The sequence below is a fragment of the Narcine bancroftii genome, chromosome 13 (genome assembly GCF_036971445.1).
Source record: "Narcine bancroftii isolate sNarBan1 chromosome 13, sNarBan1.hap1, whole genome shotgun sequence".
Lineage (NCBI taxonomy): Eukaryota > Metazoa > Chordata > Chondrichthyes > Torpediniformes > Narcinidae > Narcine > Narcine bancroftii.
This window is the reverse complement of record NC_091481.1, coordinates 60,868,768-60,881,560: the sequence shown is the minus strand read 5'-3', so window position 1 is coordinate 60,881,560 and position 12,793 is coordinate 60,868,768.

The following is a 12,793-nucleotide window of genomic DNA, read 5'->3' as shown; positions in this document are numbered from 1 at the left end:
CCAACTTAACAAGTTTATTTTTTCAAACCAACTTTTTAATTATTTCCCCAAATATTCCCAGGCCCCACCAAAATACTCCCAGGCCCCACCAAAATACTCCCAGGCCCCACCAAAATACTCCCAGGCCCCACCAAAATACTCCCAGGTCCCACCAAAATACTCCTAGGCCCCACCTTGAGAATCTATGCACTAGTGCCTTCCGCATGCTGGACAAGGCACTTATCAAATTCAAAGACAATGCCTCACCTGCACCCCCACCCCCGACCAAACAGGGTCGCCGTGTTACTGATGGGGCAGGGTACCCTGGGAGCTGCTCCCCAGTGTAAGAGGGGAGGGTAGAAAGAGGAATATGTTTGGTCACCGACTCGAATGTTTGGTTTCTCCAGCTTGGCTGGCAAATATGAACACTCTCACCACCAATATCTGTCATCCATCAGGTGCTAGAGCCCTCGCATGGCTTGTGCATCCCAGGCCTTGGCCTCACGTTTGGACGCTCTCTAGGCACAGACCCCAGATGCCTGTCACCATGCTATCCCGTGCTGAGGTAGGGGGCAGGCCAGCAGGTGTACATCCAAGGTGTACCTTGGGGCACCCATTTCTCTGGGCTGACATTTGACACCAGGATGCCATTCTCGCTCACTTTCTCTTTCAACAGGTGTCCCAAGTGCCTTTAATAATAGCCAGGAAGAGTCAGGACAGAAAGTTAGCCAATTTAGTGTTTTTAGATAAAGGCTCCCACAGCCTCCACCCCATGAGGTAATGGGAGTTCCGGGCTGATGCTGTCATTGTGAAACAAAATATATACAATGTTTCCTACCATGTTCTGATCAATGACAGTCCACTTACAAACTGTAAATTTTCACCCAGAAACTGCAATTGTGGATCTATAAATTGTAACTTCAATTTCTCTGAATGTACTTAGAGAGATTGTGCATTGTAAATACCACAGTTCAGGATGCCATTAAAACAAAGGATGTAGGAATGACCAGTGATTATATTTCCATAGCAACAGCTGTCCCCTTGCTGAGTCTTTTTGGCATAACACATGACAAACTGTCTCATTGGTTAGCCAATAGCCATTGTCACATCTTTCTCCAGGAAGATGAGATATCAGGCTCTCACCACAGTCACTACACAATCCCACAGGGTATTGCCTTCCCGGATCTCTGGCTGTGGTGCCTGAAGGGCATTGTGGATGCTTTGTTGGTAAGAGACACTCCCCAGGGTACTCACCTCTTGATGAGAGAGGCTCAAATTGGAGGCCTCCCTCATCCCACAGCCAGAGCAGCCAGGTACCCACCCGGCTGTTGGCAGTACCTTTGAGCAGAAATCCTGGGTCTCTGTGGTCTCGAAGTGACCATGGGCATGCCCCCCATCAGCAGCTTGGTCTTCCACATCGCTCTCCTCTCTGCAATGGACCTGGCACTACATGGTAATGGGTCAAGCATTCAGGGGTTTGGGTGCACAGGGGGAGGATGGTTGTGGGACCTAGGCTCAATGGGTCACTGTTTAACCATATATCCCCATCGCCCAGCCACGTGTCCAGATTGTTACCGCATTGAATCAGAGCTCGGATTTTTTGCAGCCTGACCTGTGGGCTGCCTTCACCTGCTGGAGCTCTATTAGCCTGCAGGCGACTTCAGTCTCCCACTCCCCATCCGTGACCTCATTGGTTTGAATCTGGGCAGCCTGGACTGCAGAGCTGCCGGAGCTCTTCTAACTCCCCGTCCTTCTGGCTGCATAACTGCTGGATCTGGTTAGTGATCTCAGGAGGAACACGAACAGCCAAAAGGCACCTCTCCTTTGGCTTTGGGGAACCCAACTTCTTCAGGAGGGAAACCACGTGGTTCCCCAGTTTCTCACCACGTAGGTCCAACTGTTCGACCAGTCCACTGGTTTACCCTAGTCTGCCATCATGCTGGCCAGGAGCTCAAATCCCTCCCTCTCATCTATCCACCCAGAAATCCTATCCTTGGTGCCTGAACTGGCTTTTTTGCCCGTTTCAGAAAATTTCCACACACCAGTGTCCATCCAAGACCCCCCCCCCCACCGAGACCCTGCTTGTGGCACCAATTGTTGTGAATAAGGAAACAGGTTTGGTAAGTCTCAAAGGCAAGGACTCTGGACACACAGTTTTGGTAATTATTTACAGAAGGCAAAATGTGAGAGGATGGCCAGAGAAGCAACTTGCATATGCACTCATGCACACGCACAATTTACAACAGCCATGGGAAATTGTAGCAGCGATGAAACAACGCGCACAGTTTAGTAGCAGTTTACACGCACACACACAGACACAACACAGACAACTCAGAACAAACTGGGTTCATACAATGATCAAGGAAAAATCACTACAATGCCCCACCACCCCTTAACTCAATGCAGGCACGACTTTATGCTACAAGGGACACTAATTAAACACTCCCAACCCTTTTAAACAGAGCACATCTTAACAACAATTCCTCCACATTTCTAGGCCTGGAGTGAAGCAGGGTGGTCCCAGACTGGCAAAGAAAGAGAACAAAGAGCACATGGCACCTTTATAGTGCTGGAGGTCCCAGCCCAGATCATTAACAGGAACCAATGGCTCAGTGCCAGGAGGGTTAATCCAATTGCAACAGCCAATGGCCCAAGGCCAAGTAAAGGCAGGCTGGAGAGTCCAGTCCAAGTAATTTACATGGGTCCAATGGCAAAGTGTACACTAATAAGTGGAGCAGGACCAAATCCTGATTGGCAGCTGGTGTGTCCTCCAACTAGGTAGGGGGCAGTGCTGTCACAAGATAGCCACAACTTTTCCCAATACACCCCCCCCCTCAACCCCATCGACGTGATCTACCAGGATCATTGTCTGAAGAAGGAGCACAAAATAATTGAGGCCCCCTTCCACCCCATACACAGCCTCTTTCAGCTGATCCTGTTGGGGAAGAGATACAGGAGGATCAGAGCCAGCACCGCCAGGCTGAGGAACAGTTTCTTCCCATGGGCAGTGAGAATGCCGAACGACCAAAGGAACTAACCATTTGAAGCTCTCATCTTCATGAAACCATATTCATTTATTTATTTGTATTTAGGAATACCTGCGTTATTTGTGTTAGGTCTGGTTGTGTGTCTGCGTGTTTTGCACCGAAGACTGGAGAATGCTGTTTCGTCGGATTGTACATGCAATAGATGACAGTAAACCTGCCTTCTCTTACAAAGACAAAGTGTAGGGTGTTGAGAAAGGTACAGTAGAAACAGGGCATCATCTTTTACTCTCAAGACAAGAGCAGGGAAAGAAACTATCCTTGAATCTAGAGCTTCTTCTGGAGTCAACTGAAAGACAAACAATAACAGAGATAATTAACACTCCCCCCCTTCCAGTTTTACAGAAAAAGCCTTACAAATACACAGTAATATACTAATAAAGATAAAGTTTATCACTAAGCAGGGATAAGGAAACACTTTAAGAGAGTCACCCAACGGCAAGCGGCATCAACCAGCTCTTCATCCTGGGTGACGACATCGCTGTTTCACACAACTTTATTCAAATGAACAAAGCCTGACCAAGGCTGAATATTTGCTCCCACCTCCTACCAGAGAACATTTAATTCTACATTTTTAAACCTGCATAGTCTTATTGTATCCCTTAATAAAGTGGGTCTGAGAAAAAAACACCGTACTGAGTTTATCGGCCGACATCTTGGAGAGTGAACTCGCAGACACCTGTTGACCTGCACAATCGTGTCACAGCATAAAACTTCTCGGAACATTTATCAGATAAACTATAAATAAGAATACAGCTGTTCCAAACTAGCTACCAGCTATTATGAAGTAGGGTGTGATGTGATTACAGAGTTAAAAATAAAAACAGAACTGATTGCATTAAACTTGGGTTTCAATTATATTTTACTTCAGATTTCAGATTTATTGTCCAAGTACATACATGTCATCAAATACAACCCTGGGATTCCTTTTCCCTGCAGAATTCCCACTAATTGGTAGTGCAAAAAATAAACTGTACACAGTGTAAAACATGTAAACAAACAAAGAGATGTAAACAGATAATGAACATAAACAAACTGTGCAATGCAGAGAGAACAAAAAGAAAATTAATAAAGTGCACAAGTAGGAGTCCTTAAATGAGTCCCTGATTGAGTTTGTCGTTGAGGAGGCTGACGGTGGAGGGGGAGCAGCTGTCCCTGAACCTGGTGGTGCGAGTCCTGTAGCACCAATACCTCTTTCCTGATGGCAGCAGTGAGAACAGAGCGCGAGCTGGGGGGGTGAGGGTATTTGATGATCTCTGCTGCTCTTTAGATGTACTCAATAGTGGAGAGGGTTTTGCCTGTGATGTCTTGGGCTGTGGCCGTCCAAAACCTTTTCATTTGATGCGAGAAATCAATGTGGAAAACGAGACAAAAGGAGTGTGGGAAACAAAGGCTTGGGGAGCGACGGAGTGCAGGAGCTCACTTTGGGAGGGGGGGTAAGTGGTTGGAAATGGAACCGGATCAGTATCAGTAAGACACAAAAGTTTGCAGACGTCATGTTTGAAGTGAAAGCTCAGTGCTGGGGAAATTCAGCATGACAGACAATGTTTGAAGATAAAGACACTCAACCCACATTATGGGCTTGACCCCTTCATTGTGGCATAAGCAAAATGTAGGCATGCACTCGAACAAAAGGGTGGGGGAGGAGGGACAGAGGGGGAGGAGCACAGGCCACAGGCAGGAGGTAATAGCAGGATAAGGGAGGGAGGGAACACCAGCAAACAGGGGGAAGGGGGGTGGCTCTGTGAATGAAGAGCTGATGCAATGAAGAAGAGGGATGGGGAAGAGAGGAGTGAGTTAGCAGAAACCAGAGAAGATGATGTTACTGTCCTCTGGTTGGACAGTGCCCAGATGGAATATTAGGTGTTGGTCCTCCAATTTACAGGTGGTCTTGGTTTGACAGTGCACAAGACCATGGACAGAGATCTCAGCGTGTCTTCGATCAGTGATAAGCCCAGTGTGTAGAACTAGTTATCGGAAGAATTGAAATGGTCGGCCTCTGGATGTGGCCAGAGCATTGTGTTCCAAAAGCAACATTTTCCTGTGGTCTGTGTTCCTCTGCCTGCCCCTCCCCTCTCTCCACCATTTTAGTCGGACACCTGCCTACATTTTATTCATACCTTGATGAAGGGCTCAAGCTGGAAATATTAGTTTGCTACATAAAGTCCACTGTTGGACCAGCTGAGTTTCTCAATTACACAGTGGATTGGAATCCTGAGGGCAGATTTTTTTTAAACTTTAGAAATAGATCATAAGTCAGGCTGCAACTCATAAGACCAGAAGATGTAGCATAATTAGGCCATTCAGCCCATCCAATCAGCCCTGCCATTCGAAACACAGTTGGGGAATTTTTTCTCTCAATCCCATTCTCCTACCTTTTCCCCATAACCTTACACACCCATACTAATCAAGAAGCAATCAGCCCTCCATTTTTTTTTCACACTTTGAACCATACTAACCAAAATACACACTATTTAAATACCATTATCCTATGCCTTGGACTTCACAGCCGTCTGTGGCAATGAATTCCACAGATTTACCGTCTGTGGCAGAAATTGGTGGCCGGGATGGTTGGTGTAACAGTTAGCGCATGGTTGGTGTAGCAGTTAGCTCAATGTCTTTAGAGTGCCATTTGGGACTGGGGTTTGAATCCCGTGCTGTCTGTATGGAATTTCTACATTCTCCCTATGTCTGTGTGGGTTTTCCCCGGGGGCTCCGGTTTCCTCCCACTGTTCGAAACGGACCAGGGGATGTAGGTTAATTGGGTGTAAACTGGCTGGAACGGGCTCGTGGGCCAAAATGGCCTGCTAGTGTGCCGTATGTCTTGATTTAAAATTTAAATTTAAAGAAACAGGAGGAGAATCAGTTCTGGGAAAGGAGGGCAATGCACCTTGACGGACAGACCCCGGGGTCACACTTCTCCCGAGGGGTTTTGCGATTAGTAGCATTGTAGAGGAGGGGCTGATAGCGTGGAGCTCCTCTTGCCACTGGGAAATGGGCAAGCCTTTCAACCTGAGGTCTAGGAGGATTGCCTTCCAGATGGTGGACGGGCCTCCATTCCCTTGTGAACAAAAGCCTATCAGTTTCTTTACCACTCCTCGTCTTTGAAGTTGTTGATGCCGCATCAACCTGCATCCATGTCTCCCTCCCTCACCTGGAAGCTGTGAACGCCCGAGGCCCATGACCGCAGGTTTGAAATGTTTCAACGGATTTTGTTTTTCTAAACCTCTCAATATAATATTGATGACCATCATCAACAGTTTATTGTCATACACACAAGTACCAAGTACAGAGACACTGAAATTCTTGCCCACTGTAGCTGTACAGGAACGTCAAATAGACAAATAAGCAATAAAAAATTACATTCCCACACAAGAGAGGAAAAAGATAGGAAAAGGATGGATTTTAAAAAGGGACTTTCTAATCTTCGGGACTCCTTTTTGATCCATTTCATAACCTTTAATGCGAATAATTCATAATAAATCATCTTTTCAGTGGAAATGTTGTACTAGTAGTGTAACTTTTCTTTACACTTTGGAATGGTTTAGGACTTCTAATATATATAAAATCATATTTTTCAATTTTTTTTCTGCTCTGCTACAACACAGAAAACACCACTAGTCTCCATGGGGTTTCCAGTAGAACTGTTTATTTGAATCTCACGCGTTCCCCTTTGAGGCCAACGGGAGTTCCACCCCACAGAGTGGTGATGTCATCACATGGCCCGGGGCATGAGCTGTGGCCTAAGCCATGAGGCAATGAGCAAGCCCCGACTGCACCATCTTCTGCAGCTGTCCTGAGTATATGCTTGAATCAATAATGTTCCATAAGGTTAAAAAAAAATCCTTTAACGAGTTTTCTTACATAGCTGTATCAGGGTTACTCATCAATCTTTTTTTTCCTCTATGGCCGTATTATTACATAAAAACAATAAAAATATTGAAAAAGAAAAATTAAAATTGATAAAAAGTGCAAATAAGCTGCTGAAGACCACGAGACCCCTCTTGTAGGTTCCCCCTCCATCCAACATCATTCAGGCGCAATCTCTGGGTTGAAACCCCTAGATCACTCTGTGGGAGCACCCTCATTAAGGACTGCAGAGGTTCAAGGTAGGATGAAGGGCTCAAGCCCAAAAAGTTGGTTATGTTTCTTTGCTATATAAAGTGCATGGTTTGGCCAGCTAAGTCCCTCCAGCATTGTGTTTTTACTGCATTGCGGGCCAAAGGGCCTATACTGTGCTGTCATATTCTATATTCTATGTTCTAAGAGTTACAGAGATGAGATGTAATTTGTGAGGGTCAGGCAGGAGTCTGATAACAGCAGCATAGGTGTTCCATGATTCCGTGAATCTTCTTCTATTTCTTTAAATTTTAAGTCAAGACATACAGCACGCTATCAGGCCATTTCGGCCCATGAGCCCTTGCTGCCCAGTTTACTCTGAATTAACCTACTCCCTCCCCCCAGTCTATTTCAAATGGTGGGAGGAAACCGGAGCCCCCGGTGAAAACCCACGCAGAAACGGGAAGAACGTACAAATTCCATACAGACAGCGCGGGATTCAAACCCTGGTCCCGATCGCTGGTGCTGTAAAGGCATTGTGATTAGTAGCCATTAGGGGATTAGTAGCCATTAGTAGCAGTGCAGAGGTTGCCTAACCAACCATGTGCTAACTGTTACGCCAATTGTCCTGGCCACCAATTTCTGCCACTGGAGAGAGTGGTGTAGGGGGGTGAAGTGAGAAAGGTTGGGGTGAGATGAATCTTTTAATGTATTGGCTGGTTTTCCAAGGCAGAGGGAGTTATAGACAGAGTTGATGTAAGGGAAGGGGGGGCAGCATTTGTGTGATGATTGGAGCCACGTTCGGAAAACTCTGCATTTTCATGCAGTCTTGAGTGGACAGTTCCCATCCCGCGCTGCGATGCCTCCTGACAGGGTGAGTTCAATGGTGATGTTATGGAGTTTGGGTGATGTCCTTGGGCTTGTGCTGGTCTTGTCAGCCCCAACTCCATTCACCAGCAGCACTTGGTCAGGGCAGAGACAGGGGTTCTGTATGAGAGGTGATCAATGACTGGCAATCTTCCTTACACCACTGGAGGGGTGACAGACGAGATGCGAGAGTTGGACTGTCCTCATCTTGAATAATTCCAAGAACCATGCTATTTCTTCATGTCCTCCTTGTTTTTTCTTTTATCAGAAAGGCGGAAGGAACCAAAATGTTTCACTGGAGCAGTAACAAGACAAAAAAAAATGTAAAAAGGAAACTGTGGTTTGTTGACTTGAACATATATTTCCCCACAGTTATTTTTTTGGTCTTAGAAATGTTGATTGTGTGAGGATCTGCAAGTAGAAGCCAATCTGTCAAAGCTCAGAGTTAAAGATCTGCTGAGCTCTCAAATGGCTGAGCTTGGCTCTGACTGATGATCTTGGAGAGAAAAAGAGAAAGAGGAGAGAAAAAGCAGAGAAAGTGAGAGAGGAGAATGAGAGGGAGAGGAGGGGAGAGGGAGAGGGTGATGCACGATCAATTAACCAAAAGACTGGGACACTCATTGTGGCCCTGGAGAATTGATGCAGTCGGCGTTGATTCAGGGTTACCATTGCTAGTGTAAGCTCGTCGTCCAAGGGGCTCTGTTGTCTTTTGGTTGTCCAACAAGATGGCAGTCATGATGGCAGTCTCCATGGCTCGCAAGTGGGCTGGTCATCGCTCGCCGGAAGAGAAGAAGGAGAAAGCAGAGGGGACGTCATCGCTGGAAGAAGACGGAAGTGATGTTATAGCGGTCGGTGGTATCCATAGCACATGTGCGTGGGCATCCCCGTTCCCCAGAAGTGGCGGTCCCCATTCACACATGGTGCTGCTGGGCTCGGGGCTCCAGCAGATTTAAGTGAAACCTCATTAGTTTCGGCTACCCGTTCCCAACCCCCTAACATCCATGTACTCATCCAATCTCCTCTTAAATGACAGAATTGACCTGGCTGTAACTATCTCTTCCGGAAGGTTGTTCCACTCAGCCAAACACTCTCTTTTTTCCAGATCTTTGCAAATCAGACATTTTCTTCAATCTCAGAGCCTGATTTTCCCTCGGACATCTGACGTGTATGTTTTTCTTTTAGTTTACAACTTTCTCATAAAGGTCTAATATCCATTATTTATGATGTTGGTAGGTTTAAGACACATTCCCTTCGTTAATTAAAAATGCGTGGGAACAGAATTTAAACCTTTCAATATCAGACGATATTGGTTTGAGATTCAATTTTTAAGCTGGCTAACAGCTATGTGCCCGTCGTTGTTTGTTCCAATTTGAAGTTGTACATAGGGCTCATATGTCTAAAGTTAAATTATCTCGTATGTATTCAGATGTAGAACCTTGCTGTGATAAATGTAAGAGAGGAGAGGCATCTCTAATCCATATGTTTTGAACATGCCCTGGACTTCAAGGATATTGGAAAGATGTGTTTCAACCTTTATCCTTATTTTTTTTTCCAAGACTGGGCTTATATCGTAGCCTGAGTGTATTTTCTGTGGAAAACAGGAGTAATGGCTAATCTTCCCAGTGTGGCAAAGAGGAGAAGAACTCTGTGAGAAGAACCTGGAAAGAAGACAAGTTTCTTCTGGAAGACGCTCCTGTTTGGGGTGTCCAACAAGCAACACCCATCTCTCTGTAACCCTCCTGCCTGGTAATTCTAAGTAAAGCACTGAAATTTGCTTGAATGTAATATGACCGATTCTGTGCACAGGATTGAAGATGACTGGCAACTGTAGCCTTGGATACATGGATAGTGGAAGACTGGCCAGTAAAAGGACTTTTTTGAAAACACGTTGCACACACACACTTAGATTAGGTTGTGGGGGATTGATTGTGTGTTAAGTGTTGATCTTGTTGTTCTAATACTCAGAGAATTCTGTTTAAGGAACCATTGCTTTGGTGTATGGGATTTACTGAACTCGTAACACTGTAAAGAGAACTTATTTGCTTTCAATATTGCATCTATGTTCATCAGAAAAGCAGTCAACATGTTAAAAGATTCATCTCCCCACCCCGGTCAGGAAGAAGATTAATTTAATGTAGACATACAGCATAGGCCATTTTGGCCCACAAGCACGTGCCACCCAATTAACCTGCAACCCCCCCCCCCCCCCAGTACGCTTAGAATGGTGGGGAAACCAAGCAGATGTGGGGAGAATGTACAAACTCCTCACAGACAGCGTGGGCATTAGACCCCGGTCCTGATCGCTGCAACATCATTTCGCTAACAGTAAGACGATTCACATATGTAATTTCCATGATCACACACCATCAGGTTCAAGGACAGTATTTTTTCAGCCATTATCAGACTCCTGAATGAACCTCATAATGTTGCCTTGCATTCATCGCCCGGTCAGCGCCAAGCTGGGGGTGGTGAGGGAGCCATGCAAGGGTATGGCCCCTCCTTGCGAGGTGCTGTTCCCACCCCCCCCATCGCTCACCTTCAGGCCCGGCCATGCCCGCGCCACTAGCATGTGTCAAGCCTCATTGGTGTCCAGCTTGGCGCACCCTAGCACCTCTTTGCATGATAAAAGGAATGCCAGAGGGACAGAGAGGCTTATGTCCACTCGGCAGGAGGGCCACCAGCAGCACCCGACCCCGTTGAGCGAGTTTAAGGCTGTCGGACTGTGCCCACCTGGGAAGGTAGGCTTCTGCCAGCAACCACAATCACCTCCCACACCCCCAAAGCTGAGCAAGTTTATGACTGTCAGACTGCACCCCATCCAGTTACCCTAATGGCCTCTTCTGGCGCCGATCCTGATAGGTTGACTAGCTGGACTGCTTCCTAACAAAACTTCTCTCTCAGTACACTTCGCAATAAGCCTAAATGTGCACATCTGCTTTTAAATGTAATTCCTTTCTGCTGAGTTCCATCCACTTGGAGATATTTTGGGTGACTTCTGTTACTGACACAAGAACCCACCCTCCACGACATCTTTCCATGGAAATGTGACTGTATCTATGAAGAGCCAAGAGGCTGGGCAGTGGAAATGACTGAGATAACAAAGCTGCCCATTAATGCACTGCCTGAGCAGTAACAACAGTCCCAGCTGCCTTGTGAATGTTGACTCATTTGCCAAGAAGGTTCATGGCCACTTTTTTACCAAAACGTTTTTGTTCAACTGGATAGTGTGGCAGGACCTAGCAACGTTAACCTTGAGGTGCTGGTTTCTCATTTCCCACCCCCCCCCCCTCCCCCCCACCCTGGTCAGAGTCTCAGAATTTAAGAGCACAAAACTTACAGCCCAACTTAAGACAATGCCATCAGATTTCTGAATGAACTGTGAACCATAGACACTAACTTGTCTTATTTTTCTTGCACTCTTTTCATTTATTTTTGTAAGGTAGTTTGTGTAAATGATGCTGCAAAACAACTAATTTCGTGACATGTTCATGACAATAAATTCTGATTCTGACCATAAGAGCAGAAATAGGCTATTCAGCCCATTGAGTCTGTCCTGCCATTCAATCATAGAAACATAGAAAATAGGTGCAGGAGTCGGCCATTTGGCCCTTCAAGCCTCCACTGCCATTTCAATATGATCATGGCTGATCAGTCCCTGGTTCCTGCCTTCTCCCCCGATCCCTGAGCCACAAAGGCCAAAATCTAACCTACTCTTCAATATTGACAAGAAATTGGCCTCAACTGCTTCCTGTGGCAAAGAATTCCATCGATTCACCTCCCTCTGAGAGAAAAAATTACTTTTTATAACAGAGAGAAAGTCAAAGAAATAGAAACAGAGTTAAAATTTCCGTTCGGTCCTTCATTGGAAATCTTGAATCTTGTCTGCATCTATTTGCGTTTTTTTAAATCTGCTGTGACTTTAGTGAGTTGTATCACTGTAAAGTCATTTGGCACTGTTTAAATGTATAAATTTAGACATACAGCACAGCAACAGACCCTTTCGGCCCACAAGCCCATGCTGCCCAATTGACCACAACCCTGGTACGTTTTTGGAGGGTGGAGAAAACCTGAGCCCCCGGAGGAAACCCACGCAGACACGGGAGAACGTATAATCCCAGGTTCCAATCGCTGGTGCTGTAACTGCATTGCGCTGACCACGGAATTGTTTTAATCCCCAAGAATAAACTTTATTCGCAATAAATTATGTACAACCAAAAACTGTTCTAATTCCTAATTCCCTCCCCAAAGGCATTTTGGAGAGCACATCCATCATATTCGTGTGCGAAATCTAGTGAAGAGCCTTCTCCTGTCTAAGCTGACCAGGCAGGCGTCCACCGCCCTGTCCTGCATGTAGTCGATGGTGTCCCTGAGCAACGCGAGGCTGTTAGGGATCTTCCTGCCTGGAACAGTGCAGGTCTGGTCAGGGTGGATCACCTGACTTGATTGGAGATAGCCTTCAACAGGACCTCGTGGTCTATGTTTAGCAGTGAAATTGGTCTCCAATTCCTGATGTCCTCCTCCTACCCCCCCCCCTCCTTTTTGTAGATGATGGTGATGGTGCCCCTTCTTCATGGAGCCTGGCATGCTGTCTGCCAGGTGGATAGCATTGGATACTTCCAGCAGGTTCGGGCCCACCCAATCCCATAGAGCCATGTACAACTCGGCTGGTAAGCCTTCCGCTTCCAGGAGTCTTACCCGACTCAAAGGAACAGATGGAGTTATGGCAGATCCAGTCATTCCCTCGTGCTGACCTCCAAAACCTCCATGATGCAGGTCTTGGGAGGTCATTCAGCTGTAGCTTTAGTGTCGTACGTACAGGCTGGGGTAGAAGGAACTGCCAATCA